Here is an 8,034-nt window from a genome sequence, read left to right on the forward strand (position 1 = left end):
GCGTCAGTGGCGTAATGAATAACGCGTCAGGCCTCGCGTCAGAAAATTATCAGAACTGTCCTTGTTGTAATTAGCACGAACTGCACAGGCTCTGAATCAGACCATTTCAATTAGTCTGATCATTGTAGGACACGTTAATGTAGAATTATTAATAGGTTTATTAGTTAGTTAGTTCAGGTTTACCCACCTGAACTAATGTAAAATTATTACTTGGTCTGTCTCGTTTGTATATAAATGAATGTCTCTGACAACTTAATGTTAGTTTTATGATGTAGGTCAGGCGTTGACATATGCACGAGTATACAAAATGTCTCACTCCTGATTCAACTCATGTTCTATAGGAGGTTGGCGATTCCTCCTGTTTCTCGTACAACCATATCAGAACAGAAGCCAGAGTCACCCAGCTGTGATTCAAGATCGACTCGCATCTTTATCCCTTTTTTGTTCGTGATAATTATTTTCTTTAGTTATGATCAATATTGAACTTTTTCTAAATGAAATGACAATAATCAAACATGCAGGCAGATTTTTGAAAAGTATTCGGAATTGACAGGGTGCCCCTTTGGAACAGTCGTCAGAAAATGTGAGAAAATGAAAGTTATGTAAGCTCTCACACAAAGCATTGAAGATTGGAATCTGAGTGTAAAAAAGCTACCCGTCTCCCAATGATAGGCAAGGATACACACCATGACTCGAATAGACTCAGCGAACATTAACACCTATGATATTAAGAGTGCTTTGCACGTGTTGAACTTCAAGAAGGAACTACTACAACAGTTGTGGACATAATTCAATACCACCGGCAAAGTCCAATGCCGGCAACGTCTGAGAAAATAATGTTCACTCATGGAATTTGGTTTTTGAATGGCTGGCGAGAAAATTCATTTATACTCCTGTTGCACCCTCAGCTGAAACATGTTAAAATAACAACGCAGATTTGTTGGAGAACCTGACAAGAATTATTGGGTTAGCACTGTATGTTATTTGGTATCTGTACTTTATTTTATTTATATATTTTTAATCTAAATGTTAACATGCATGCTGTATAATCTATTGTCATTTTAAAATATGTTAGCTGTGGATGCGAGGGGGGCTATTATACCTTGTGAAACACGCAAGGAACTGTAAAAAAGGCTGGTATTTGAATAAAATTGGCGATCACAAGAAAACCACAATTTATGTGGTATTATCATCAATATCCTTCAAAATCGACGTTCAAATGAAGGATTTGAAGAAACTATGAAAAAAGCAACAGTAGTAGCAGAGGATTTTGATTTTTGCTCTTCAAGTCAGTAGATCGCCATCAGTAGAGTTGCACCCCTACAAATAGCACAAAGGATGAATCCCACCATCTTCATTATTGCTATGTTTGTGCCGGTGAAAGTAGCGTTTGTGCTATTGAAAGCATCTCGGAAGCATCTCGGAAGATGAAGGTGCAGTCACTTCCACATGTCATGTCATGATATCATTAGATCCGACGACAAGAGCTGAAGCCCCCCAGTCCAAGCCAGCAATGTGAGGAAGATGGGTATGGAGAAAGGTAGTGTGGCCGAGCAGTCTAAGGTGCTGGATTTAGGCTCCAGTTTCTCTGGGGGTGTGGGTTCAAGTCCCACTGCTGCCAAATATTAGTATTTTAAGACCTGCAATACGATCAGTAAAAGCGCTTTTTGTTAGGCTGCGGGAGGTGTTTAGAGATAGACTTTCTAAAAGACAGGCTGTCAGCTTAACATCAAGGCAGAAAAAATATTTTGTTTTCTCAACAGAAATTATCTTTGGCACGTTCAGCTTTATGTAGGGAACAACGTCTGCCGAGATCACTTTTGAGGCAGTGCACATGATAGTATTCCGGCAAGTACATTTAATATTGGCTGTGGTGGTGAGCTGCTTTTGTCTGTGAAACTTTTAATTCTTTACACCGAATCGTTGGCAGGGGTAAAGCTTATTAAATCTTTGAGCATAGCGCTCCATCAGAAATACTTTGTTCGTGATCAAAAGAGATCAGAGGATTAACTTCATGAATTCACATAGCATACCTTACAGGAAAGATTTAAAAGGGGAATTGATTGTGCTTCCTGATGTTGTTCCTGTGGTTTCTTTGGATACAAAGGTGAATGTTCTTTGGCGTTCTGCTAGAGTATCCACTGGGTGGGCTTTATCAATTAGCTCGGATAGGTCATCAGTGCTCCGTCTCCGGAAAATAATCAGCACTGTCGTTTTTTCCCGTGCTGTCTTTTAAAACATATAAGATCACGAGTTTACAGATTTCTCCAAATAACAACTATACATTTTAACCCAGCGGTTAGCATTCCTTCAATCCAATAGTTTTACTCTGGGTAAAAAGCAGCGCAATATACAGAGAGATGATATTCAAATATTTCAATGTTCTTATTGGATTACCTGTATGGAGATATCGCTCAGAATTCCTAATATGATTTTGAGTTCAGTTTTGCTTTACTACTTTCAGAGTCTTTTATTGACCTTGCTGAAGCAGAGAAGTGACATAATCACAAATGCGACCTACCTGTGCTGCTGTTTCTGGTTAATAATGATTATTGCGAGGAAAAAAAAAACAGCTCCTTGCATTAAGAGCAAGAGCAACCAACGCGCTCTCTTGTTGAGTTGTTTTTTTTCCGTGGTACTCTTCCTCAGATGCAAAGTTATTTGGCGAGCAAGGACCTCTGAGAAGGAGCCTGAATCCGTCAAGAACTCTGAAATTCTAATATCACATTATCGTCTTGTGTAGCTCAGTGGTAGAGTGCATGCTTTTCATGTATGAAATCCCTGGCATCTTGAGATATCTTATATTGTTGTGCTCACATCGTAATCTTCTGTTGAGTGAGAACTCTTTGCTCGTGTTCATAGAGAGCCAGGTTTACACAATTAAATTCAGTCACACACAAAGTGCTACAGTGTTGCTCTGCTGTTTTAAATGTACCTCCAAAGCATTTCGTTCTGTTAACTACCAAATGATTTGAACTAATTTTACGTCATATTCAGGAAATCCAGAGAAGGTCATCAGAGTTTTAGTGGCTGTTGAAGAAAACACCTGTTGAATCTCACCAGGGATTTCTTGAGAGATCATTCAGCGAGCGAGTCCTCCCTCTGGACTCCAAACATTTTGGGTTAAACTGTTATCCACATACTCTAACGAAGAGAAATGTTAGTGTCTTCCGGTGTGTGAGCCCATTTCTAAAAAAAAAGTTTTTTTTTTTTAGGCTTTTTAGGCTTGCATAGTCTTATTAATATTTCAGTTAAATCTTTTTTTCTGTAGTAACATCAGTTGATATTAATATTAGTCCTGATTTATAATTTTTTGTCATGGTTGATCTTAAGTAATTTTGTAATTAGTTTCAGTTTTGAAAAATGGTGCAGAGAAGCTACCAAAACTGGTAATGTTCATATAATGTGTAATGCAATAGCAGCATTTTGGGTTGAAAACAAAAAGTATATCTTGGTATGAATCCTAACACTTCATAGACAGCGTTCTAGGACTTCTCGCTTCAGATAAAGTTGTCAATACATCATAGATTTCTACTCAATCAATATCAGCAGTGTTATCGCTACCGAATGCTAAATATAGATCCTGGCAATACTTCGTGAGATCTTCGTAAGAAAATCCAAAATACTACGGAAGGAATCAAATTTATATGTTTCTTTGGATCGAGAATATGATCATTATGAGATTCAAAACATGCCTGTCTTTTCTTTTTTCGAGGACAAATGGATTATTGAGGTGTAAAGATGGGTTCAAAACCAAAATCACCTGCTATGGCTGCTGTTTCTTCAAATCCTTCAACTGATCATCGATATCGAGGAATAATATATAGTTTCTTCAAATCCTTCAACTGATCATCGACATAGAGAAATAATATTATACAAATTGTGGTTTTCTGTTAATTGCCAATTTGACTGTAATTACATCTTCGTTTACAGATGTCTTGCATGTATCACAAGGTATAATAGTCGCCGTGCGTCCTCAGTTAAAATGTACAACAAAAGTACAACATTTATGGTTACATCCATATTAAAATGAAGGTAAATATACCAAGATATTAAAATACAATTGTACAGTCCTAACTTAATAATGCCTGTGAAGTTTTCCAACAAATCCGAACTGTAATTTTGAAATATTATAGCTGAGAATGAAAAGAGAGTACAAAGATCAAATTCAATGAGTGAAAATGCACCAGTAGTTCTCTAAACTCAGTTTCTTCCCTGAAATGACTTGCTTGTGAAGCACCAAGCAGCCTTGAACGGATCGCAGAAATCAAATATACAGTACAGATGGATTCAGAGTGTGCTTTCCAACTTTTGTGCAACATTTTCCTTTGATAGGGCGGAGTTGTCTTCACAATCTGGGTTAAATAAAAAGGAGTGACGTCAGTGTTAAACAGCTTTCCTTCTTGGGGAACAACGGTTGTGTTCCATATTTCTGATTATTTTGGTTTCAAGATCGCAATTTAGTGTGAAACATAAAAGCCAGCTGGATAAGCTTTATTAATCGGATCAATAAAGTATCTACAGTATCTATAATTCTCTTACACGTCATTTACAATGGCCTTTCAACTAATAGCCCGTGCAGGGATCAAACCCTAGCTGTTGGTACAGTACGAGTTGCGTAAGGCTCTGTAACGCGCAGATGAGAAACTAACCTCTGCTTCTTCATTATATACACAGTGAGCTATATATGCAATATATATGCCTAAAGAACTGGACAATCAACTGAAGGACCTCAACTGGATGGCCGTACACAAGAGACTGGCCACCAGAGAGGTCCTCTACAGACACTCGCTTACCAGGAACCCGCATTGCCCCCTGGACACGTGTTTCATCGAGGAGACTCAGGAGCACGTGTTCTGGAGCTGCCCCTTCGCCAAGGCGGTGTGGGGCAGAATGGACAACACCATGCAACTCCTGGGGACGGGTGCGGTGCTCAGTTACCAGTACATTCTGCTGGGGCTGGCACCTACCGGATTGGACAAGGGGACGCAGTTCCTGATGTGGCTGCTGCTGTCCCTCATTAAAAAAGGCCTGTGGGACTCTGTAAAATTTCAAGAGATTCATTTATTTTTAAAGGAAAATCACCAACAGCGGCCGAGATCTACTGGAGTTTTTTCATTCTATACTGCGATTTCTGAAGGGTACCCTGTGAAAATACAAGTTTTGACGAGAAGGGATGGACATATAATGTCAAAAGGCTTGGGGAATTGAACTTTAAGGTGAAGACTGCAGGTTCAGTAGCAGCAGAACCTGATCAGTATCAGTTGACTCCGATATACTTTGAAAATGAACTTGGGGATTTAGAGACAGACGTGCTACCGTTGCACCATGGGGTACTTAATTTAAAAAAAATAGGAAAAAAAAATCAGTGTTCCTGGATCTGTAATTGAGAACAACATCTGCACAAGAGCTGCGCAGGAAGAATAAAATGTGGTCTGGGATGAAGAGACTCTCTTCGGAAGAGCGGCGCTCTTCACAGATTTTTTTTTTGTGAAGCTGATTTGTGTCCTTTGGGGAATTCAAAGGCACTGATTGTTGTGACCTCGTGGCGCAACGGTAGCGCGTCTGACTCCAGATCAGAAGGCTGCGTGTTCAAATCACGTCGAGGTCAGCTGTTAGTTTTTCAGGTTCTGCTGGTCCTGAACACGGAATTCACACCATGCAGTTGAGTTCTATCTGTACACCACATAGATAATCTAAACAAAATAGAGTAGTACAGGACACGCAGTGTGGAGCTCACACAGGCTTACAGTCTCCAGCATTGGAGTGGAGGGGAAAAAAAGAACTTTGTTTTTTTTTGAAGAGAAAAGGCACAGTTCACATCTGCTTAACATCACGTCCAACTTTAGAGACAGCTACATCAGAAAATGGAATCCCGGAAGTTTCAGATAACTTTTTTTAGTACAGGTTCAAGCAAACCTGAAAGTTAATGAGTTTCCGGACACTTTTGTTTTATTAAAAAGTGTCTGAAGCCTGAAAATGTAATTTAGAAAAAAAAAACCCGCTATTGGACATTAGCAGGTGCTTTTTGTAACGATTTGCTACTTCATGCTGGAAAACAAAGGAAACAGACCCAACGTTTGCTTTCAGGTGCGGTTCATCACATAATATACATGTATTACTCAGGAGTTTGAATAAAATTTACACGAGCCAGGTAGAAGTCGAACCTACAATCTTATGATCCGAAATCAGACGCGTTGTTTATTAAACCGCTGGCATTTCACATGACCTGAATTCCCCCATAGTGTGCTCAGCGCCGCTACTAGTAACGCACCGCTCCGTCTTAAATTTCAAAGTGAGAAACATGTGTTTTCTAATTTTTTATGAGTTTTAAAATATAACCTCTTTAAATCAGACAAGGGGTTTATATTTCGCATTGAAATTCCGATTGATTGAGAATTCAAAGAAAGACTGTTTTCTTCCACAGCACCGTATAATTATCACATCCAACAGACTCTCCAACCTCGGTGGGTGAGCAATTGCTCCGATTAATTAGGTCACGTATCATGTTAAATCACTTCTTCTCAACACAACATTTCCTGGTGCACGTTTTCTCTATGAAAAAAAGACATTTTTCCCTTGCACGATTTCTCGTTTTTTTATCAAAGCGTACAGAAATAAAAAAGAAGAAATAGTGTCGCAAAAGAACTCTGTCGCCCTTGGGAGATGTCAAACGCATTGGACATGAAAAATGCCAGATAAAAGCCAGTTCTCTTCGTTTCTCAGTGTCGGGGCTGCTATGCAAAAGAGGCAATTTGCTCTGAGCGCAGGTTCAGCGCTTACTGAACGCAGATGTCTCAGAGCGGTGTGTCCAAGTGGCTGTAAAAGGTGATGGCTGTCCTGTCACCGTAGCTTAGTTGGTTAAAGCGCTTCTCTGTTAAACAAAAGAACCGAGATTCAAATCCCAGCCGTGTCTTTCTTCCTATCTTGTAGTACAGAACGTACCATTTTGGGCACTCACAAAGGGCTTGATTTCGTTAAATGCATGTGTTCATCTCCTTTCTGGAAAACTTGTTTTTGATGAAATTCACACAGCTTGCGAAAAATGAAATTCAATTCTTGGTTATCAGTGCAGAAGAAATATTACCAGCTGGCAAAATGAACGGTAAGAGATTTTTTTTAACCGAAAACGTGTGATTCGAGAGAAGAACCTGCCAGTCAGTCTCTGTGGTGCAATCGGTTAGCGCGTTCGGCTGTTAACCGAAAGGTTGGTGGTTCGAGTCCACCCAGGGACGGGGTTCTTTTGCGATGTAAACGTTGTCTTCAGTCGATTGGATTTCTCAGCGAAACCATAACCATTTTAATATTTGCAGGAACTGCGAGTGTTTAACACGTGTCAGGGTAACCGGGAAATGTCCAATAATGCCCAACATCGCAACTCCCCAGAAAACCATATTCACCCAAGAAAAATTATCGTCGAATCGTCATTTATACTCCAGTTGAATCCTCTGCTGAAATATTTTAAAAATACAATGCAGGTTTGTTTGAGAACTTGACAAGCATTGTTACGATAGCACTGTGCAGTTGGATTTTGATATTTTGACATATTTACCTTAATTTTAAACATAAATACTATACAGTCTATTGTAATTTTAAAATATGTTAGCTGAGGATGCAAAGGGGTGAAAGGGAAAGGTCAGAGGGTATAGTAACAACAAGGTTAGGATTGGTGGAGGTGGTAGGGGTGTTGATGGTTTTTCTCTGTAGAGGATGATTGAGTTTTTTATCCTTCTCTGAAGTGAGAAATTGGAAGAGTTGGGAGTTGAGAGATCTGATGAGGTTAGTTATAAAAGGAAGTTGATGTGGAGCTGTTAGCCGTAAAACTTCCTAACGTCTTTGATGTTGTCATCAAAGATAAACTGCAGTAAGTAAAGATAAAGAAAATTATCTTTGCTTACTGCCCTGTCTTTCTCACACCTGAAGAAGGCTCCATGGCCAACATGTTATGTTTCCTTTCTTCTCTTTTCAGCATGGAATAATCCTTTACTTTTTGCTTTGCAGCCTACGCATGCTGACACAGCTACCCACCTGATA

The 8,034-nt window shown here is 39.4% G+C and overlaps 3 non-coding genes across 3 annotated transcripts; all 3 read left to right on the top strand.

Annotated features, from left to right (window-relative positions):
* The first annotated feature begins 1,539 nt into the window (after positions 1-1,539).
* Positions 1,540-1,621, top strand: trnal-uag (transfer RNA leucine (anticodon UAG)). Its single transcript has one exon. It is a non-coding gene; the product is annotated as a tRNA-Leu (tRNA).
* A 3,918-nt stretch (positions 1,622-5,539) lies between these two features.
* On the top strand, positions 5,540-5,611 carry trnaw-cca (transfer RNA tryptophan (anticodon CCA)). The gene has a single exon. It is a non-coding gene; the product is annotated as a tRNA-Trp (tRNA).
* Positions 5,612-7,161: 1,550 nt separating this feature from the next.
* On the top strand, positions 7,162-7,235 carry trnan-guu (transfer RNA asparagine (anticodon GUU)). The gene has a single exon. It is a non-coding gene; the product is annotated as a tRNA-Asn (tRNA).
* Positions 7,236-8,034: the final 799 nt, after the last annotated feature.

Source organism: Atractosteus spatula, chromosome 10 (assembly GCF_055471065.1).
Source record: "Atractosteus spatula isolate fAtrSpa1 chromosome 10, fAtrSpa1.hap1, whole genome shotgun sequence".
NCBI classification, from domain to species: Eukaryota; Metazoa; Chordata; class Actinopteri; order Semionotiformes; family Lepisosteidae; genus Atractosteus; species Atractosteus spatula.